The 23,950-nt window shown below is 43.4% G+C and overlaps 1 protein-coding gene across 1 annotated transcript in view; it reads right to left on the bottom strand.

Moving 5' to 3' along the window:
• LOC145506672 (uncharacterized) overlaps positions 1-23,950 on the bottom strand; it is a 252,988-nt gene that overhangs the window by 74,822 nt on the left and 154,216 nt on the right. The window lies entirely within an intron of this gene.

Below are 23,950 nucleotides of genomic sequence, written 5' to 3'. Positions count from 1 at the left end.
CGCCCTGATGTTTGATTCCTACAGTGGGTGAGGGCTGGGGGTGCAGAGAAGAGACTAATTTCCCAGGAAAGAGCAATGTCTGTGTTCTATGGGCCCTGGCAACAACTCCATCATTTAGAGGTTGTGGGTTTGTGTGAATCAGGGTTGGAGGCCCATGTGTGAGCCCATATGTTGTGATTCTGAAGCTCTGTGTATGTGTGTTTCCTCAGGAGATGTTTCCCTCTTACACAGCACAAGTCAACTGTGAACTTTCTAAATGCTTCTCATCACCACTGCACACTGACTATACATTACCTGATTCTTTCCTCAATTCAGCCATCCCTCCAGTTTGGTTAATATTCATTTTCCTCAGATGGAGATGGTGCTGAGAAAAATGGCCCAAGCTCTTGATCTCCTAAGTGGACAAGTCAAACTGAGGACCTAGGGGTGTTCCCAGTGTGACTGCTCTGGACCCCTGAGCTACACTTATCACTCAGCCATAGGATTCTAGTCATGGAGCAAGGGGGTCCCTGCCTCTATGTTTATGCCTGGAGGTAGTAGCAGCTCCAGAGTCCCAGAACATGCCTATTATTATAAGGTGCACGCAGTGGTCATGGAACCCAGGGCAAACATAGGTGGATTAACAGCCAACATTGGCACGGTCATTAGTGTGAAAATCACCTCGGGGTAGCATCCTTCTGGTGAACTCACAGATTGTGAGAGTTGTGTGGCCTTGTGTAGACAATGTCGGTCCTATGTGTTGGTGGTAGTGTCATTGCTTAAACAAGGAATAAAGCAGATTATCATCAGGGAGATATTTCATTTTACTGGGTGATATTACCATAAGCCTTACATTGATTAAACCTGGTAGCACACACTCTAGGGAACATGTCAAATAGATCTCACATTCAAACTCGATAGTTAGCTTAATGACCGTGACTCATTGTAATCTCCTAAACAGCTGGGTCAGAGACAGTCAGCATTCACCCTATGCTTCGTCTCCATTATGAACTGTCCCATTAAATGTATCACTTCTGTCAGTGTGGACAGCCACTGTCTCAGTGGACATGCAAATATTGCTTGGAAAATGAAGACTGGGAAAAATATCACATGATTGCTAATAGATATTTAGAAAGGTAGGATTCAATTCAGTCTTCTAACAGAGCTTGCATTTAATCAAGAACAAAATCTCATAGAAAACTTGATAAGTTCAATAGCTGCAACTTTGGATCCTGGGGAGGGAGTGGTCTAGGAAGAAATCCAGGGCTGATTTAGCAGATGCTCTAAACAAGCAGGAGGGACATTCATCTCTGCCATTTAAAGCTGGAATGCATTTTAGTGTTTCTTTTTTCCCCAATGGTTAGGTTATCATTAGATCACTAGTTAAAATGCAGAATCTCTCTTTCATTTCTTTCCTGCTCCTCTCCTTTGCTCTCCTTCATCCAGCAGAGAGGATGATTCAACAGCAGCTTAGTCCATAGTTACTTACCTCCCTCATGCATACACTCCACCCCTTGTCCCTATCAAAAAAAAAAAAAAGCTGAGTAACTGGTGAGTAGCCTCACCAATGTCCGAAGAGCTACTCTGTCCCTCTAGCTCCCCAGGAAGACCTGGTGGAGGAACTGTGCTTTCTATAATCAACTGTCCCACTAAACAGATGGCCCCTGTGAGTATGGACAGCTACTGACTCAGTGGAAATGTACTCACTGTATAGAAAATGAATATTGATAGAAAAATACTATATTATTCATAATGGCTATTTTTAAATGGTAGGAATTCAGTAATATCAAATCTTGTATATTTTATTTTCTTTGAGACAAGTAATTAGTGAATTAATAGAATAGCATACTTTGCCCAGGATTGATTTCAGTCCTCTAACAGAGTTTACTTTAAATCAAGTACAAGGCCTCATAGAAAACATGATGAACAATAGCAGCAACTGTGGATCCTGGAGGAAGAGTGATCTGGGAAAAATCAAGAGACAGTGACAATTTAGAAGGAGTTCAACATGAACAGGAGGAGTCATGGGTCTCTTTCATTGAACAGTACACCCATTTAAGAGTTTTCCATTTTTTAGATTGAATATTTCATGTTGATTAGGTTCCTCTAGCTAGAAAGCCAAAGATCTGTTTTCATTTCCTTCCACTGCTCCTTTACTTTCCTTCCTCCTCTAAAGAGGATGGATGAACACTAGTTCAGTCCATGCTTATTAACCTCCCTCATCCATACACAGCACCCCAAGTCCACACAAAGAGAAAACTCCGTGCATGATTCCTGAGCAGCCTCACCAGTGTTCTAACAGTTACTCTGTGTCCCTCTAGGTTTCACTGAGGACCTGCCAGTCAACCCAGCTTGTGACAGGACCGAAGAGACTCCGTGTGTCTCCAAGGAAAGTTGTTTGTTTGTTGTTTTTTTTTCTGGTCTGAGATAGAAATATTGTTTCCTTTCTCTTTCAGTAGAATTAACTTATGAGTCTTTGAAGGTGTTCGTTTCAGATAGAGACAATTCCCTTGGTTGGGATAATGTGGAGTGAGATACTTGTTACCAAATCATGATGCCTCAGTCCACAGTATATCAAAATATTAGCATCCATTACACCCTGTCGAGTACAGAGTTCTCTCTCCTACAGCAAGATTTCCTCTAAGAAAAGAATTCTGCAATTTCCAACCCACATCATCTTGGCAGTTCCATCCTCCAGGCCAAGGTCTTGCCTTTCATCCTGAGTATGTGTGTTCTGATATTGCTGTGTTCCCTGGACTCCACCACTGCTCCTCATCAGGAGCTGTCACCAAATGAACCAAAGATTCTGCATCTATGTGATCTTACCCTCATGATGTCTTCTCTTCTGTACTTGCAGGTGGCCCTTTCAGGATGTGAAAGTGATATGTATTCTAGAATCATTCACTTTGGGAGATAAACTTTGTCCATAAGAAAGTTGGGGCTTTCTCTCTGGTTTTAGTGTAGAGGGAAAACTGATTCCAAATTCCTGCTGGCAATGAGTATAGGGGCCCTGGTGATAGAAAGTAATTTATAAGTAGAGCAATGTGGACGATTACTGTAGTTCCAGGAAGAAGCTGTATTATGGTTCATAGTGTAGGTTTGTGTCCATGGGACTGGGTGTGTCTCTATGTGTAATGAATGGTGTGATTCTTCATGTGTCTGTGAATTTTTTGTGTTGTGTTTTCCTGGATATTTGTCACCCTGAACATCACTGTTACTGGGATCAACTTCCCCCCAAAATTTCCCATCACCATGTACCATTAATGAGTATGTATATAAAAATTAAACCAAGTATACACATTCACTGTAACCATTGATTTTATACCAAGGGGACTTCCATTACCCTGAGAGACAAATCCCATCAATACCCAGGAAAATGTTTACTGGAGTCTTCTTAATTTTTCTTAAATTTTTTCTTGTCTCTGCTGGGTCTTCATTGCTGTGCAGGCTTTTCTCTACAGGTAGAGAGTGAGGACATCTCTCTAGTTGCATAGGCTTATTGCTTTAGTAGCCTCTTTTGTTGCAGAGCATGGCTTCTAGGGCTCTTGGAATTCAGTAGTTTTGGAAGGTGGGCTCAGCACTTGTGGCTCCTGGGCTCTAGAACACAGCTCAGTCCTTGTGGTACACTGATGGGTTCAGTTTCTCCACGGCATGTGGAGGCTTTCCAGACCAGGGATTGAGCTTGTATCTCCTGCTTTGACATGTAGATTGTTACCACTGAGGCACCAGTGACGCCCTACACGATTCTCAAAAAACAAAACCGTGTTTCAGTATCCCCCTCTTGGGTCAATCACACCTTCATTTAACCATAAATCCCATTTCTTACTAGGTCTTATAGCATTTTGATTGGTCATGATTCATCACTCTGCCATTTCCCTTATTCCAACTCTTTCCTATTAGAGCCTCAGAATGAATCTCCCCCCCTCAATCAAGGCCCCCAGGACTGAGGAGGCTCCTTCCTTCTGCAGGGAGCCCCTGGTGGTACCCATATGCCACACCAAGGTCTAGAGGAATCTGAGAAAGAGGAACCTAAAAGCATAGATGAAGTTCAGTCCAGATTTGCCTCTTAAGCTTTGAAGTGTCCCGTCAGTCCTGTTAATTCAATGCACTGTGCTATTCAGCTTGTCTCTAGAACTTTTCCATCCTGCAACAAAAATTTTATTACCATTGAACAGATACTCCCTCGGTCAACCTCTTCCCAGTTCTTAGAACGACCCTTCTACTCTCTGCTTCTCTGAATTTTCTTTTAGAAACCTCAGGTAAATGGAATTGTGCAATACGTGTCCTCCTTTGACTACCTTATTTCACTCTTACCAATATCCTCAAGCTTCATTCACAGTGCTGCGAATGACAAGATATCCTTCATTTTTAAATGCTGAAACACCTTCCAGTGTGTGTATACACCACAGTTTCTTTTCAATTTATCTGCCCATGGACACCGGGCAGTTTTCTTGGATTTCGTGTACGATACAGTAATGGATATGTGATTGTAGGTATCTCCTGGACATTCTCATTTTATCTTCCTTGTACATAAACTCAAAAGAGTGATTCTTGGATCTTATGATTGTTCTCTTAATACTATTTTGAGGGACTTCCAAACTGTTCCATAACGGCTACGTCATTTTACATTCCTACCAACAGGTACAAAAGTTCCATTTCTCTACTTTGTTGCCAAAATCTTTTATTTTCTTTTTAGAATACACAACCTGAAAGGTGATATCTCCTTTTGACTTGGTTTCCATTTCACTGATACTTAGTGATGTTGAGCACTATTCCTACGTATATTGGTCACTTCTCTGTCTTCTATGAAGAAATGTCTATTGAAGCCTTTACACATTTTTTAAAGTCAGCTATTTGCCTGTTGTTGTTGTGAAGCTGAGTTGTAGTAGTTGCTATATATTCTGGATATTGGCCCATTATTCAGATACAAAGTTTGCAGATACTTCCTCTCATTCCATCAATCGCCTTTCTGTTGATTGCTGAGGAGAGACCCTCCTTTCTTCACTTGATCATTTCAGAACCCTGGCAAAGATCATTTGGCCTCACATGTGTGAATTTATTCAAGAGTCCCTCCTTATGAGTCATTGGTCTCTCTGCCTATTTTGCTGCAGGTAGAACACAGTTTTGACTGCTGTGGCATTCTTACCTGTTTTGAATTCAGGAAGCCTGAAGGCCCCATTGTTGTTCTTTGCTCTCAAGATTGTTTTTGCTCTTTGGGTTTCTCTTCGATTGCAAAAGTTTTAGTATTGGGGGATTTTTTATTTCCATTTCTATAAAAATGACATGAGACTTTGTGAGTGGTTTCAATATATATGTACATCACTTTTAGGAGTATAGGAAGGTCAACAACACTAAACATTCCAGTCTATGAATATGGTATGGTATTCTGATTACTTGTCTCTTCTTTCTTTCAAAAGTATTCAATGGTTTTCAGTGCACAAATCTTTCACTTCCTAAGGGGCCTTTTGTGTTGCCTTGCTTGGGACCTCTAGAGTCAGAGATGGGAAAGATGGGCTCTTGAAGACTGTGAATGTCCCTTCCCTCCCCTCTGTACCTACTCTCTAGTTACTTGTCATACAGGAGCTCTGGGCCATGCCCTTCACCGCTGCCTACATGTGAGCCCCCTACTGGGAGTTTGCTTTGAATCTGAGTGTTCACCTTACTATTGGAATGCTCACAAGCACTCTCCCAATGCCTGGCCTCGGTTCAAGAGCCCAAGGTATACCTACATATGAATGATCTCATCAGGGCATCAAATTGTCTACAACAGAGAAAAGCCTGAAGAGGCAATTAGTTGCCTTTTCCTTGTCTTTGGAGCTATGAGAGCTGAACTTTCCAATGTAGTAGCCCCTGGTCAGATCTCCCTCTCTATAATTAACATATTTCAAACAATAATTAACATATTTTTTAAAAGTCACAAAAAACACACATTCGTTGATGACAGTAGCCATATTTCCAGTGTATCCATAAGTGTTGGAATTTCAGCTTTGTAAGCTTGAATGTAAGAGCTATATTGGGCCTGTAGAAGTGTAAGGTTAAAGCGACTCTCTCTCATATGAAATTGTGCAACTGGGATCAACATCTTGTTGAAGGGCTCTGACTCCACAAACACAGGGGAGGTCTGTGAACCTGGAGGAAAGGCCAGGGAGATGCTATGTGAGCCAAGCGGAGAAGGAGAAATGGGTGGGTCAACTTGTATAATAACTGTGTTATTGCTCATGGTTGCCTTTCTGCAGACTGCTTCCTGGAAAGTATTAGCAGCACTGATGCAGAAGAGAATGCAGGTAGGGAACAACTCTCAGGTGGGATTAACAGGGAGAGGGTTCCAGGACCACTTGGGTTACACCTAACTTTTGGAGATGAAAGAAGGTAAATATAAACTGAGGAAGTAGAAGGAAAGATGTGTAGAATTTTGATTTGTTCTTTTCATATTTCAATGATTTTATAGACCCATGTGATCATGTGCTATATTGTGCTGAGCTTAAAGACATCTCTTTTTTTTTTCCATTTAAAAATGTCCTTTCTGACAAGACTACTCTTTCCTGGTCCTTTCACTGATAAATGTGAAAGCTTGGCTTCTGGTTAGTACCTGCAGGGTTTTATGTATGAGGGACTTTGGCTTTATGTTTAAATTCTCCTATGCTGGCCACATCCTTGTGGGCACAAAATTGTCACAGTCACTTGACACTGGAGACCAAGTTCTGGCAGTGTGTCAGGTAGTGGCTGAGACATGAACTCTCTCCTTCTGCATTTTCAGGACTTGTGGCGTCCCCTCACGTTTGTCCTCACTGTTTATTCCTCATGTAAAGGGTGCTCTCAGGGTTGGATGAGTCAGAGCACACGTGCTCTGGCTTCCCTGCCTGGGCTGAGTCTCCTGGAGCTCATCTCAGCACCACACCTCCCCAAGGATGCTGTGCTGAAGGTGCTTCCACGTGAGAGCAGTCCATGTCCCCCTAGAGACCAGCATGGCCACACATTCTAGAGAGTGTGAAGGGGCCACTGGCTTTCTTTACACATTTGCTCTCGCAGCCCTGCTGACCTGGCCGCCTGGGACTGACCAGACCTAGGTCAGAGACTCAGAGCAGCAGGACCTGGGGTGACTGCTCCCTTAGAACCCACTACTCCCTCCAGACCAAAGCTCCAGATGGTTTTGATCACCGGCTTTGCACACTCCTCAACTCATTTATTTACCTTTTATTTTTGTATTTGTTTTGCATTGGAGCCGTGGAATTTTCTGATATATTTTGAGTATGAGCTCCTAATGTGATATATGGTTTGCAATTTTTCTGTAGGTTAACTTTTCATCCTACTGATTGTTGAAGAGACTACCCTTTCCCTATTTTGTTGTCTTAGAACCTTCCTGAATTTCATTTCACCTTGTATCCATGAGTTTACTTGTTTGATTTTTTTTTAATCCTGATATTTAGGGCTATGCATCAGTTTCTATATCAGTATTATACAGCTTTGATTCCAATAACTTTGTAATGTTTTTTGAAATCAAGAGGTGAGAAACTTTGATCTTTGTTCTCAAGATCATTTTGTCTATTTGGAGTTCTTAGTGGTTCCATACATATTTTTGGACTTGTTTTCTCTATTGCTATGAAAATGACATTACTATTTTGATTGCTGTTACAATGAATCTGTACTTAGGTTTAGGTAGTGTAGAAATGTCAACAGTACTAAGTCTCCAATCTATGAGCATGGAATGTCATGTCAATTCCTCGTGCCTTGTGTCACTCTCTCAGTGTGGTGTGTAGTGTTCAGTGTGCTGGTCGTGTCTCTCTGAAGGCCCTGTGTCCCTCCCTCCCTGATCTCAGAGTCAGTGGTGGAGGGATGGGCTCGTGAGGAGACACAGTGTCCCTCTCTCCCTCCTCACCTCTTCTCTGATAATGTTCAGCACAGGCACCCTGGGCCCTGTGTCCATACCTGTCCCCTCAAGAGGAACACCTGCTGGGAATTCCTCTAAGATCTGGGTGTTGACATTGCCGTTTCAGTGTCCCAAAGGCTCATGAGTACCTGGGATGTGTGCATGAGCCCAGGAAATACCTGCAAATGAATCATCCAATCAAGCCAGTCAAATGGTCTGCAGAAACTGTTGGGGTACAATTCACAGGAGTGCAAGTCCTGTGCTTATCTAGACTTGAGACCAAAGAAAGATCCCAGAGTTGACAGAGATATCAGAGGTTTAATAGATGGGATGATTTCCATGTCTGGATTAAAAGGATCCTGGAGATACACCCACTGTGGATAGCATGGGACAGGCAGAAGACAGCAGCTGCAGCATTCTTCACTCGGGGGGATAGGGAGTCTACCAGTTACAGGGGGAATGAGCAGGAGGTTGGCTCCTTGGTTAAGGTGGTTACCATGTAAACCAGCAGAGTGTAATATCCCTCTCTTAGCCCCTCAGGCTAAATACTTTCATGGGGCAGAAGTCTTGTCTTTGTTAATCTATGAGCAAACAGCCATCTTGAAATGGCCAGAAAATGCAAAGGAAATAATCAGGAGAGGGAAGATAGCAGAGGGGTGGTAACATCCTCTATATAGCCTTGCATGCTCAGTCACTCAGTTTTGTCTGACCCTTTGAGATCCCATGGACCCATATGCCACCAGGCTCCTCTGTCCATGTATTCTCCAGGGAAGAATATTACATTGGTTTGCCATATCCTCCTCCAAAGCCTCTTCCCAACCCAGGGATCCAACCCATGTTTCCTCCATTGCTAGGCAGATTCTTTACCACTGAGCCACCTGGGAAGCCCTACACCCTCCCTTGTAACAAAGTCCCCTGGCATTCCAAAAACTGTTCTACCACAATCTAGCAGAAGTGTTAGAACAAGTGGTACTGATTTCCAGATTCATTTAATCTTCCCTGGTGACTCAGATGGTAAAGAATCCACCTGCAGTGCAGGAGACCTGGGTTTGAAACTTGGGTCAGGAAGATCCCCTGAAGAAGGAAATGACTACCCGCTCCAGTGTTCTTGCCTGGAGAATTCCATGACAGAGGGGCCTGGAGGGCTACAGTCCATGGGGTCGCAAATTGTTGAACATGACGCAGTGACTAAGCACGTGCACATGTATAAACTTATATAGTGGTTGTGTTTTATAGTGTGGTAGCCACTAGCCAGATGTGACTGTTATAATTTGCTTAAAGGCATGTTTTACATGTGTCAAAACCACTTGGAATTTCAGATTGGTTAGCATGAAGGTGAGAGCTCTAATGGGCCTGTAGAAGTGAGAGGTTGAAAACTGACTCTTTCAGCATCTCTGTCTTTAGGTTTGCAACTGAAATCAGTGTCTTATTGAAGGGCTCTGACTGGACAGAACACAGATGACTGCCATCTGTTATCCACAGTGGAGTGTCTTTCCAGAATCCTAGGAAAAATTTCAGGGTGATGCTGTGAGAGCCAGCAGGGCCTCAACCGGAGCAGAAGTGGGTGGGTCACTTGAGCAACCTTGTTGCTCATGGTTGTGTTTCTATGGAATGCATTGTGGAGAGCATTTGGTGCAGTGATGAGGAAGGGACATAAGTAGGAAACAACATTCAGTTGGGATCCGATGGGAGAGGGTTCCTGGAAATTTAGCGTTAAACACCCTGCTTGGTGGAGAAGGCAAGAGCACCCAACTCCAGTACTCTTGCCTGGAAAATCCCATGGACGGAGGAGCCTGGTAGGCTGCAGTCCATGGGGTCGCTAAGAGTCAGACACGACTGAGCGACTTCACTTTCACTTTTCACTTTCATGCATTGGAGAAGGACATGGCAACCCACTCCAGTGTTCTTGCCTGGAGAATCCCAGGGACGGGGGAGCCTGGAGGGCCGTCGTCTATGGGGTCGCACCGAGTCAGACACGACTGAAGCGACTTAGCAGAGGCAGCAGCACCCTGCTTGGAGGCTAAGGAAGGAGAACATGAAATTAGGAAGAAGGAAATGTGTGTAGACTTATTCTTTTCATATTTTAATGATATGATAGAGAAATTATGTCCTGGACTTGCATTGTGCTCTAATGACCTTTTCTTGCTTTTCTCTTCAAAGATTATTTTTCCTGTAAGAGCTTCCTTTTCCTGCTTTTGTCACTGACTAGTATGGAAGCCTGGTCTCTGGTCAGCGCATCTAGGGTATTGTTCCCTGCAGACTCTGTTTTCTATTGCGTGTTGAACTATGATGGCCATATCCTAGTGGGCACAAAACTGTCACTTGACACTGGAGACCACGCCCCTGTAGTGCACATCAATTCTCTTCTCCTCCACTTTCAGGAATTGTGACTTCCATTCATGTGTGTCTTCACTGTTAATCCCTCATGTAGAAGGCACTCCCAGGGGTGGATGAGTCACAGGACACAGGATCTGGGTCCCTGCCTGGGCTCGGACTCTTGAAGCCTCCGAACCAGTGAAGGCTGATGTGCTGAAGGTGCTTCCGTGTGAGAGGTCCATGTCCAGCTGCTCCTAGAGACCCTCCATAGCTGCAGATTCTAGAGTCTGTGAAGGGTCCACTGGGCTTCTTCACACACTTGCTTTCACAGCCCTGCTGACCTTGGTCTCCTGGGATTGAGCAGTCCCAGCACAGCTGGTCCTGGGGTCACTGCTGCTGTCAGAACCCACTGGTCCATCCAGACAGTCCTGCCCCATCCTCTGTCCTTTCCTTACACCTTGCCACGTCTCATCCCTCCCAATTTTCCAAGTTTCAGTGCAAACCTGGTGCTACCATGTGTTTATGGGTGACCCTTGTCACATCATTCTGGCTAAATGAAATTGGAAGTGTTTGTCTCTATCCCCTGGGCCTGCAAAACTTAAAGGTTTTGCTGTGAGCGTTAAGTATCTCCCAAGTAACTAAGGTCACCCCTGGCAACGAGAGCGTCTCTGTTATGTGAATTTTTTGTCCTTCCCTCCCCCAGGGCACAAAACACTCTCAAGTCCATCCCAGGTCCTCCTTGGGAGGGAAGGATTGTTTCATTAAATAATGGACTGATTGGAGATTGTAGCCATACACCCATGGTCCTTCTTCCAATGTGTCCACATTGTAACCTCTAGGGTTGGTGGAGGTTCAAGGAGGAAGGAAAGGAACAGTGACTAGAGGAGAGAAATGAGGAAGGAAGTAGAGAGGAAGCAGCGGGCGAAGGAGGCAAGCAAGGTCGTGGGCAGAGATGCATGGAGACAGTGACCGCCTGGAGGAGGAACAGGCTGTCACAGCATCATTCCTGGTCACACTTAGACAAGTTGAGGGTGGCAACAGGATGCTGGAGGTCAGAGACTCACTTTTTCATTGAAGAGGTGAAACACTGAGGCCCTGGGTTGTCCCTGGAGACAAGGACACCAGGGGTTCCAAGTGACATCCTGACTCTAAATCTCCCCTTTGTTTTCCCACAGCCTCTCCAAATGGCCTCTGCCCTCAGACACCAGAAAATTGCATGGCAGATGATGAACACTCAGAGAAGGAGAGCAAAAATATGGAGGTCATTTATTTCATTCATACCTCTTAAAATTTTCTTTTTGTGATCCATAGTCTCTTCTTTGTATCCCTTCCCCATCTCCTCTTTCCATGTTTTTATGATTATCCTCCTGGAGCACCTGGTCTCCTGTAGACACTGGGGATCCTAGGAGCTTATATAAAATCTGTGAATTTGTCTGCAGCCCTATTCCCCTACTCTGTTAGCATCGCCCTGTCTCCTGACCTCATGTCTGCACCCTTGAACCTGACTTTATCACTGTAACTGGCCTGAGCTGGAGTTGAGGCTGTAGTCAGCAGGTCTGGACCCACACAGCTGAAGGGCCCCCATGAAGTCTGCACTGCCCTGGGCTCCCCCATATGGCTCCTTTGCTGCCCTGGGAGGGCGTGGACCTGCCTGACTGATCTCTTCCTTCCAGATGTCAGAAAACTCTCTGGTTGTTTCCCTGGGGAATGCTTTTGGAGATATCAACAATGATGATGATGATGATGATGATGATGATGATGATAAAGAAAACCAGAAAGAGCAAGAGTGACCGTGGGACCTGGGGTGAAAAGGTGAGGCAGACAAGGTCATGTGTCTCCATCATGTCCTCAACTTGCTTGGTGGTGCTTCAGAATAACCAGCAAAAATACGAGGGTCTGCTGCTGTGTGTGACCACAAAAGTGGAAACAAGAGCGTGGTAACAATCCGTGCAGATGAGTGGAGGATGCCCTGAGCACATCTCCCCAGGGTACAGGTCCCTTCCCCAGATGCCCCTGAGGTTGCTTGTCTGGCTCTGCCTGCAGCTCTTATATTTGCAGGGAAGCGGGGGGGCACTGTGGGGCCACCGTGTGTAGGAGTCCAGGAGCTGCCGTTCCAGTGTGTTCTCTTTGAAGGTCCCCCCTGGGGGCTTCCTCTTCTCCCTCAGCAGGATCCAGCTCTGCCCTCCAACCCCCCTAAAGGCAACAACAGGCATCCCTAGTCCATCACCGGCTGCAGAGAGAGGTTGGGGCAGCCCCTCCCTCCCCAGCCCTGGCTCCTGGGATCAGAGTGAAGGAGACCAGAGTTCGTGCAGGCAGGGGGTCACCTGGCAGCTCTGCATCCCTGGGTGTTCCCTGGTCCTGGGGATCCCAGCCAGCCTGGGGGTGCCCGAGTCTGGGGTCCCTCGGGTTCTGGAACCCTGGGGTCCTTGGTCACCTCAGGCACCTTTTCTCAACCTGAAGTTGGAGGTTCTATTTTTTTTTTTTCTGTGTGTGTTTCCAATTCCCAAATAAAGAAACACCAGAATGCAATTCAGTGCTGTGTACACTTGGGATGATGGTGCTGGTGGTAAGGAACCCACCTGTCAATGCAAGAGAGAAAAGAGACTCGGGTTCGATCTCTGGGTAGGGAAGGTCCCCTGGAGAAAGAAATGGTCACCCACTCCAGTATTCTCGCCTGGAGAATCCCGGTGACTGAGGAGCCTGGTGGGCTATCATCCATAGGGTTGCACAGAGTCAGACACGACTGAAGAGACTGAGCAGCACACTTGGGATGAGGGGCAGGATTCAAGTTACTCATGTTCCTTTTATGTTTTTCCAAGTCTGTCATTAATAACATATCTTGTTTTATTACCATTTAAAAAGCAGTGTCTTTTGTCAATTTTAATGCCGCAATATGCTAAACATATAAAATACACATTTTTATTACAACAACATAATGCCAGTTTAAAATCATAAACCTCAGGAGAGTTTGGCTAGGGGTTGGAAAGGATTATTAGGGAAAAGAGAGACCCCAGGTGTCTGTCCATTTCCAGCACTCAGGTCTCAGGAGCAGTTGTACTGAGTGTAGGGTGGGTGGCAGGTTCTCCTATCCCTGTGTCATCTCACCTCATGCTCCTCCCAGGGCTTGAAATGAAAAGGGGACTCAAACCTTTAGTCCTGGATCCCAGAATGCCCTGTTCGTCTGCCTGAGTCTCACTATCCAGGGGGCCCATCAGTTGAGGGTTGCCAGCCAGATGCCCAGGTGTACTTGCTTCTGTGGGACATTTCTAAACACTTCCCGCTCACAGACAGCATCCTCAGAAAAGACCAGCAAACAGACCCAGTGCCCTGCAGATCTGAGCCCCAAAGCCAAGTTAAGATCCTGGGAAGTCTTCTGGGTCCTGCACACCCTCCCCCGGGAACCCTCCTCTGTCTGACAGTGCACCTCCCAGGGACTCCATCACCTGTGTTCATGTTGCAGGCTCTACGCTGAATTCCTGAAGACCTGGACCCCATTCTGGACCCCAGAGGGGATGGAGCCCCCACAGCACCAGGAGCTTCATCTGGACAAGACCATGGGAGGCCTCACTGCTTCTTTCCTGAGAGCCCTCATTTAGTATAACTTAAGTTGTTTTGTTGTATAGATTTAGTGTTAGTTTTATCTACAAGTTCTGTATGTATCTCTATGTTCAATATTTATAGGTAAGGTGTTTCATTAAAGTTTTTAATCTATCTTGTTACTTTTTAAATACTTTTTTGTAAAAATACACACATGTATGGAAAAGCAACCTCAACAGAGGTAGAACTTAATGAATTGTTGTAAGGCAATCACCCTCGTGCCCACCACCAAGATCTCCACCTTCGCACACAACTCAGTCTTTGCTGAGTAAGGAACTGCAAATTTAGTCCTTATATCTGTCCGCATGTCATTGTCTTTAAGGATTCTGTTTTCTCACGTCTGCTCATTCCACTAGTCATAGGAGATCAATATACTCTAGATCTTTCATTATTTGCATGTAAGGACTTTTGAAACTCATTCTGCTTGGCTGGTAAAAAGTTCATAATTCATCACTTCTCTCCTTGTGTTACTTAAATGTGTTTGTCTCTTTTCTTCTAACACAAAGAATTTCTCTCCAAAAAGGCTCTTAAAATTCTAGTTTTTATTCCCTTATATTTCTCCCTCTCTTTTATTCCAGCTACCCAAAGGACTATTATTTTTAAAACCTAGTAGCTTTACTACAGTTCATTTGCTATCAGTCATTGCAAGAATATACCCATTATTCTTTTTAATAAACAGTTTCAAAGCCTTTTATCCAGAAAACTTTGCATCATAATGTTTAATATTTGCTGTATATCCTTGCTGTGATTTTACTTTCAGAGACTCCAGTCATTCATACAAGGCCAGGGTAGCCTATTGTGCTGCAGTCCATGGGGCTGCAGAGAGTAGGGCACAACTGAGCAACTGAACAACAGCAATCATTCACTTATCAGATCTCTTATGATGATCTTCTACTTTTAACATATGCATCAAATATTTTACATCTCTTTCCTTGATTTATTTTCCAGGAGTTTTCTAAAAGACATATTTTTTTAAGAGACTCTTCTTTTCATCTACTGTTTCTTATAAGGCATTATTTCTCAGTGTGTTTCTCCTACTTTCACTTTCATTTTCAAAGTGATTTTTTAACTTTTTCTTATTATTTTCTGAGTTCCTCACACTGATTTCTGAGTTTTCTCAATTCTGATGTATGATGTGCTTTCAAAACTCGAATTTTTTTTTCTCTACTTTTTGTTTTTAGCAGTGTTTACTCTTTATTGTTAAGCACAGCATCATGCATGAATGAGAACGTTTATATCCATGGAGAAGTTGCTAAGCATTTCTGTAAAGTTTTCATTCCAATTCCAAAGAGAGGCAAAGCCAAAGAATGTTCCAACTAGAGCACAATTGCACTCATCTCACACACTAACAAAGTAATGCTCAAAATTCTCCAAGCCAGGCTTCAACAGTATGTCAACCGTGAGCTTCCAGATGTTCCAGTTGGATTTAGAAAAGGCAGGGGAACCAGAGATCAAATTGCCAACATCTGTTGGATCATAAAAAAAGCAGGAGAGCTCCAGAAAAAAACATCTACTTCTGCTTTATTGAATATGCCAAAGCCTTTGACTGTGTGGATCACAACAAACTGTGGAAAATCCTTCAAGAGATGGGAATACCAAACCAACTTACCTGTTTCCTGAGAAATCTGTGTGCAGGTAAAGAAGCAACACTTAGAACCAGACATGGAACAACGGACCGGTTTCAGATTAGGAAAGGAGTACGACGAGGATGTATATTGTCACTCTGCTTATTTAACTTATATTTAGAGTACATCATGCAAAATGCCGGGATGGATGAAGCACAAGTTAGAATCAAGATTGCCAGGAAAAATATCAATAACCTCAGATATGCAGATGACACCACCCTTATGGCTGAAAGCAAAGAGGAACTAAACAACCTCTTGATGAAAGTGAAAGAGGAGAGTGAACAAGCTAGCTTAAATCTCACCATTCAGAAAACTAAAGTTAAAACTAAAATGGGCATCCGGTCCCATCACTTCATGGCAAATAGATGGGAAAACAATGGCAACAAAGACAGATTTTATTTTCTGGTGCTCCAAAATCACTGCTGATGGTTGTTACTGCAGCCATGAAATTAAAAGATGCTTGCTCTTTGGAAGAAAAGCCATGACAAATCTAGACAGCGTATTAAAAAGCAGAGACATTAATTGCCAACAAAGGTTCGACTAGTCAAAGCTGTGGTTTTTCCAATAGTCAAATATGGATATGAGAGTTGGACCATAAAGAAGCTGAGCACCAAAGAAGTAATGTTTTTGGACTGTGGCTGGAGAAGACTCTTGAGAGTTCCTTGGACAGCAAGCAGGTGGACAAATGATCTTTGTCAGGGTTCTAAAATTACCAAATGAAGAAAGAATAGTCTCCTCAACAATCAACAGAATAAAAAACCAACCTACATAATGAGAGGAAGCATCTGCAAACTTTGTAACTGAATAAGGGTCCGATATCCAGAATATATAAGAAACAGGTACAACTCAACTTGAAAACAACAGCAGGCAAATAATTGAGTTTAAAAAATGTGTAAAGAGCTTCAATAGACATTTCTTCATAGAAGACATTGAAGTGATCAATACATATAGGAAAAGTGCTCAATATCAGTCAGCATCAGAGAAATGGAAACAAAGTCAAAAGGAGATATCACCTTTGAGGATGCGCATTTTATATGTATATAAATATATAAAACAGATGTTGGCAAGGATGTGGAGAAGTGGAACTTTTTTACCCTGTTGGTAGGAATTTGAAATGGCATAGCCATTATGGAAAACAGTGGAGGTCCTTGAAAAATTTACTAAGAAAACTATATCATAAGATGCAGCAATCACTTACTAGAGTTTATGTCCAAAGGAGATAAAACTAGAATGTCCAGGAGAGATCTACAACCTCATGTCCATTGCTGCACTGTGTAAAACAATCAAGATAGAAAAACAACCCAGTGCCCAAAAGCTGATGAATCAATAAAGAAAATGTGGTGTATATGTACAGTGGACTGTGATTCAGTCTAAAAAAGAAGGAAATCCTGTCATTTGCAGCAATATGCATGAAGCTGGAGGACATTAGTAAGAGTGAAATAAGCCAGTCAAAGGAGGACAAATTCTGCATGAGTCCATTTAACTGAGGTATCTAAAGGAAAACTCCGAGAAGCAGAGAGTAGAAGGGTTGTTCCAAGAGTTGGGAGGAGGTTGATACGGGGAGTGTCTGTTATGGGGAGTGTCTGTTGAATAGTTACAAAGTTTTAGTTGCAATGGAAAAGTTCTAGAGACCTGCTGTACAACAGGGTGCATGGAGTTAAGAGGATTGACTGGACACATCAAAACCTACAAGGCAAAACTGGACTGAACTTCCTCTATGCCTGGAGGCTCCTCCGTTCTCAGATTCCTCTAGAACTGGGTGTGGCATGTGGGTACCAACAGGGGCTCCCTGAAGAAGGAAGGAGCCCCCAACCCCAGGACTAGGTGTCTCGGGTGAGGGGAGAGGATTCATTCCGAGGCTCTAATATGAAAGAGTTTGAATGGGGGAAGTGGCAGAGGGATGAATCACAACCAATCAAAATGCCATGAGACCTACTAAGAGGTGAGATTTACTAGTAAATGAATCTGCGATTGACCCAGTAAGGGGGATCCTGAAATGGAGTTTGTTCATTAAGAATCCTGTAGACTTCCCTGGTGGCTCAGTGGTTAAGAATCTGCATGCCAATGCAGGAGATTCAGACTTGATCCCTGATTGAGAAGATTCCCATGCCACAAAGCAACTAAGTCAGTGGGCCATGACTACTGATCCAGTGCTCTAGATCCCAGGAGCAGCAACCACTGAGCGCATATGCCAAAACTGAAGCCCGAGAGCCCTAGAACCCACGCCCTGGAACAAAGAAGCCACCACAGTGAGAAACCTGTGCACCACAACTAGAGAGTAGGCCTCGCTCTCCACAAGCAGAGAAAAGCCTGGGCAGACACCAAGACCCAGCACAGCCAGTACAATATATATGGGATGCTACCATCCCGCTCCTTGCTATTTCACCTGCATTGTCTGGCCATTTCAAGATGGCTGTTTGCTGATTAACAAAGGAAAGACTGGTGCCTGATGAAAGGTTTTAGCCTGAAAGGCTAAGAGGATTGTGGCCCTCTGCTGGTTTCCCTGCTAACCAATGAGCCAATCTGCTGTTAATTCCCCCTGTAACTAACTGGTAGACTCCCTATTCCCCCAGGGTGAAGAACACTGCTGCTGTGTTCTTCCTGTTACCTGCTACCATAGTGGGTGTCTCTCCAGGACCCTTTCACTTCAGACGTGCAGGACATCCCATCTATTTTACTTTGGTATTTCTGTCATTGGTTCTGGTATCTTTCTTTGGCCTCAAGTCCAGGCAAGTACAGGGCTTGCAAGCCCGTGAAGTGTAGCCTAACAGCTTCTGCAGAGTATTTGTCCGGCCTGATTTGGTGATTCATTTATAGGTATTTCCTGGGCTCACGCACACATCCCAGGTACTCATGAGCCTTTGGGACACTGAAATGGCAATGTCAACACCCAGATCTTAGAGGAATTCCCAGCAGGTGTTCCTCTTGAGGGGACAGGTATGGACACAGGGCCCAGGGTGCCTGTGCTGAACATCATCAGAGAAGAGGTGAGGAGGGAGAGAGGGACACTGTGTCTCCTCACGAGCCCATCCCTCCACCGACTCTGAGATCAGGGAGGGAGGGACACAGGGCCTTCAGAGAGACACGACCAGCACACTGAACACTACACACCACACTGAGAGAGTGACACAAGGCACGAGGAACTGAAATGACATATCTTGCTCATAGACTTGAGAGTTACTACTGTTGACATTTGTACACTACAGAAAGCGAAGTATAAATTCATTGCAACTCCAATCAAAATGTTAATGTCATTTTCATAGAAATGGAAAAAACAAGTCCAAAAATATATGTGGAACCACTAAGGACCCCAAATAGACAGAATAATCTTGAGAACAAAGATCAGATTTCTCACCTCTGATTTCAAAATACATTACAAAGATATAGGATTTAAAGCTGTATGATACTGGCAGAAACAGATGTATAGCCCTGAAGACCAAAATAAAAGGCCCCGAGTAAACTCATGGTCAAATGAAATTCACCAAGGTTCTAAGACAACAAAATAGGGAAAGGTTAGTTTCTTCAATAATCAGTTGGACAAAAAGATAACCTACAGAAAACTTACAAACCAAATATCAGATAAAGAGCTCATACTCAAAATATATAAAAAAATACCACAACTCAAATGCAAAACAAACAAAAAATTAAAATGGTAGATAAACAAGTTGAGGACTGTGCAAAGACTTAAACAGACATTTCCATAGCAAGACATACAAATGAATAACATACACAGGAAAAGGTTTTCAACCTCACTAATCATCAGAGCAATGCAAATCAATACCTCACGCCCTGTTATGTTGAGCATTATAAAGGTAAAAAATTAAGAGGTTAAGGCCATGATGTGAGGAGCTGAAACCTTTGTACACTTCTAGTAGGAATGTAAATTGTGCAGCTATTTTGTGGAAAGTGAAAGTTGCTCAGTCATGTTCGACTCTTTGCGTCCCATGGGCTATACAGTCCATGGAATTCTCTAGGCGAGAATACTGGAGTGGGTAGCCTTTCCCTTCTCCAGGGTATCTTCCCAACCCAGGGGTTGAACTTAGGTCTCCTGCCTTGCAGGTGGTTTCTTTACCAGCTGAGCCACAAAGAACAGTACAAAGGTTCCTTATAAAAGTATAAACAATATCATATGATTCAGCAAACACAGTTCTGGATATATATACAAAGGAAATTAAATCAGCATCACAGAGCAATATATGCAATCCTAAATTTACTGCAACATTTTTCACAACAGACTGGACACACAACCAACTTCAGGTAAAAAATAAGTGTCCTATGGCTGAGATAACTTTAGATTACTGGGAGAAACTTAATTCTCAAAAGAACTGCATAAGACTCTTAGCCTCTTAGAGAAGATGAAAAGAATATTAAAATTAAAGTGCCCAAATTTTCTTAGTATGAAATGGTGCCCCCAAAGTTCTACAGATAGTGAAGCTTCATATACACACAGCACCTGCCAGGGTTTACCCCAATCTTGCAAGGACTGGGAAGATGACACCTGGGAACATCTGAGGAAAGGTCACAAGGTGGGCATGACTGGGCTGTGGGGAGCAGGGGCAGGGCTGTCTGGAGGGAGTAGTGGGTTCTAAAGGGAGCAGTCACCCCAGGTCCTGCTGCTCTGAGTCTCTGACCTAGGTCTGGTCAGTGCCAAGAGACCAGGTCAGCAGGGCTGCGAGAGCAAATGTGTAAAGAAAGCCAGCGGCCCCTTCACAGTCTCTAGAATCCATGGCCATGCTGCTCTCTAGGGGCACATGGACTGCTCTCACGAGGAAGCACCTTCAGCACAGCATCCCTGGGGAGGTGCGGTGCTGAGATGAGCTCCAGGAGACTCAGTCCAGGCAGGGATGCCAGAGTACGTGAGCTCTGACTCATCCAACCCCGAGAGCACCCTTTACATGAGGAATAAACAGTGAGGACAAACATGAGGGGAAGCCACACGTCCTGAAAATGCAGAGGGAGAGGGTTCACATCTCCCCACCACCTGACACTCACTGCAAGAACTTGGTCTTCAGTAGCTATGAGACTTGTGCCCACTAGGGTATGATTATCACAGGAGCATTTAAAGATGAAGACAAAGTCCCTTGTACATAATACCCTGCAGGTACTTACCAGGTGTCAAGCTTTCATATTTGACAGTGAAAAGGCAATGAAAGAGGAGTCTTGTGAGAAAGGACATTTCTAAATGGAAAAGCAAGAAGGGATGACTCTAAGTACAGCACAATAAAGCATATGGACACATAGCTCCATTTCATCATTAAAATATGAAAAAAAATCACAATTCTACACTTTTTCTTTTCTTCCTCAGTTTATATTCACCTTCCTTCATTTCAAAATAAACAGGTGCGACCTGATTTGTCCGGCAACCCTGTCTCTCTAAGTCTCACCTTAGAGTTGCATTCTCTTCCACATCACTGCCACAAATACTCTCCACGTTCCATTCTGTAGAAAGACAACCATGAGCAGTAATACACTTATTATACAAGCTGACCCATCCATCTCTCCTCCTCTGCTTGGCTCACACAGCCTCTCCCTGGTCTTCACTCTGGGTTCTCAGGCCTCAACTGTGCTTTGCAGAGTCAGAGCCCTTCAACAAGACTTTGATCATGGTTGCAAAATTTCACCTGAGAGAGAAATGCTGAGAGAATCACCTTTCAACCTTACACTTTTACAGGCCCAGTTTTGCTCTTACCTTCAAGCTTACCAACCTGAAATTCCAACTCTTATGGACACACTTGAAATACGGATAGTGTGACCAAGCAATTGCATGATTTTTGTTGTTTCTTTAATTTAAAGTTAATTATTGCTTGAAATATGTTCATTATAGATAGGCAGATCTGACTAGTGACTACTACACTGGAAAGTTCAGCTCTAAGAGCTCCAAAAATAAGCAAAAAGCATTGAACTATTTGTTGTAGTTGTTCTTTATTGCAGAAGGTTGTATGGCCTGAGATGATCACTTGTAGGTATCTGGGGTCTTGGACCCAGACCAGGCATTGGGAGAGTCCTTGTGGACATTCCTGTAGTAAGGTGAACACTCAGATCCAAAGAAAATTCCCAGTAGGTGGCTCACTTATAGGCAGAAGTGAAGAGCATGGCCCAGAGCTCCTGTACTACAAGTAACAAGAGGGCAGGTATAGAGGGGAGGGAGGAAATTTCACTGTCTTCATGAGCTCATCTTTCCCATCCCTGACTCTAGAGGATCCAGGCAAGGCAGTGGAAAAGTCTCCTTGGGAAGTGAAATATTTGTGCACTGAAAATCATAGGACACTGTTGAAATCAAAATGAGACAAGTAATTGGAATGACATAGCATATTCATAGACTGGAATATTTAGTGTTGTTGAACTTTCTATACTACTAAAAGTGATGTACATATATATCAAAACCTCTCACAACATCTCCTGTCATTTTCATGTAATGGAGAATTCATTCCAAAATACTTATGAAAACCAAAAGTAACCCAAAGAGACAAAATAATCTTGAGAGCAAAGAACAATGTGGTCTTAAGGCTTCCTGAATTCAAAACACATAAGAATGCCATAGCAGTCAAAACAGTGTTCTACCGGCGACAAAATAGGCAGTGAGACCAATGAACCATAAGAAGGGAATCTCCAATAAATTGACACATGTGTGGCCAAATGATCTTTGCCAAGGACTTAAAATAACCAAGTGAAGAAAGAACAGTCTTCTCAACAATCAACAGAAAAAAAAAGGTAACTTATAGAATGAGAGGAAGTATCTACAAACTTTGTATCTGAATAAGAGACCAATATGCAGAATATATAAGAAATGAGTACAATTCAACCTCACAACAACAGCAGGCAAATAACTGAGTTTAAAAAATGTGTATAAAGCTTCAATATATATTTCTTCATAGAAGACAGAGAAGTGATCAATACATTAGGAAAAGTGTTCAGCATCACTAAGTATCAGTGAAATGGAAACCAAGTCAAAAGGAAATATCACCTTTCAGAATGTGTATCATTAAAAAAGAAAAGAGGAAGAAAAACACCCAGATATTGGCAAGGATGTGGAGAAGTGGAACTTCTGTACCCGGTTCGTAGAAATGGCATAGCCATTATGGAATTAAAATGGCATAGCCATTATGGAACAATTTGGAAGTCCCCCAAAATATTATTAGCAGAATTATCATTAGATCCAGAAATCACTCTTTTCAGTTCATGTCCAAAGGAGATAAAACTACAGTGTCCAAGAGATATATATAACCTCATGTCCATTGCCACATTATACACAACAACCAAGAGAGAACAACTGCCCTGTGCCCAAAAGCAGCTGAATCAATGAAGAAAATGTGGCGTATACATACACTGGAGTGTGACTCAGTGTTTTATAAGGAAGGAAATCCTGTCATTTGCAGGAATATGAATAAAATTGGAGGACACTGGTAAGAGGGAAATAAGCCAGTCAGAGGAGGACAAGTATTGCATGACTCCGTTTACCTGAGGTATCTAAAGGAAAATTCAGAGAAGCAGAGAGCAGAAGGGTGGTTTAAAGAGCTGGGAGGAGGTAACACAGGGAGTGTCTGTTCAATGTTTATAAAATTTTAGTTTCAAGATGGAAAAGTTCTAGAGACCAGCTGAACAACACAGTGCATGGAGTTAACAGGGCTGACTGGACACTTGAAAGCTCAAGAGTCAAAACTGGGCTGAAGTTCCTCCATCTATTTGTGAAGGCTCTTCTTTCCCCAGATTCCTCAAGAAAAGGGTGTGGCATGTGGAAACTAGCAGGGGCTCCCTGCAGAAGGAAGGAGCCTCTCCAGTACTAAGTACCTGAGATGAGGGGGGAGGATTCATTCAGAGGCTCTAAAAGGAAAGGTTGTGAATGGGACACATGGCAGAGTGATGAATCATGACCAATCAAAATCCCATAAGACCACTAAGAGATGAGATTTACTATTAAATGAAGGTGTGATTGACCCAGTAAGGGGGCTTCTGAAACACAGTTTTGCTCATTAAGAATCCTGTAGGGCTTCCCTGGTGTCTCAGTGCTAAGAATCTTCCTGCCAATGCAAGAGATACAGGCTCGATCCCTGGTCTAGAAAGATTCCACATGCCGCAGAGCAACTAAACCCATGCACCACAACTACTGAGCCTGTGCTCTAGAACCCAGAAGCCGCAGCTACTGAGCCCGCAGGCCAAAACTACTGCAGCCCCAGAGCCCTAGAACCCATGCTCTGCAACAAAGAAGCCTCCACAGCAAGAAGGCTACGCTCCATGGCTAGAGACTAGGCCTTGCTCTCCACAAGTTGAGAAAAGCTTGCACAGCAAAGAAGACCCAGCACAGTCAGTAAAAAAATTAATAAAAATTATAAAAATTCCTGTAAACATTTTCTTGGGTAGTGATGAAATTTGTCTTCCAGGTTAAAGGATGTTCACTTCATATAAAATCAATGCAAACAGTGAATGTGTATACTTTCATTTTATATACACACTCATTCAGTGGTGATGGGAATTTATGTGGGGGAGTTGACACCAGTAACAGTGACGTTTAGGGTGACAAATGTCAAGGAAACCACAACACAAAAATATTCACACACACAAAAATCAC

Source organism: Giraffa tippelskirchi, chromosome 5 (genome assembly GCF_054371585.1).
Source record: "Giraffa tippelskirchi isolate mGirTip1 chromosome 5, T2T-mGirTip1v1.2.pri, whole genome shotgun sequence".
Classification (NCBI taxonomy): Eukaryota; Metazoa; Chordata; class Mammalia; order Artiodactyla; family Giraffidae; genus Giraffa; species Giraffa tippelskirchi.
Note: the sequence above shows the minus strand (reverse complement) of the source record. Positions and strands in the feature narration are given on the sequence as shown.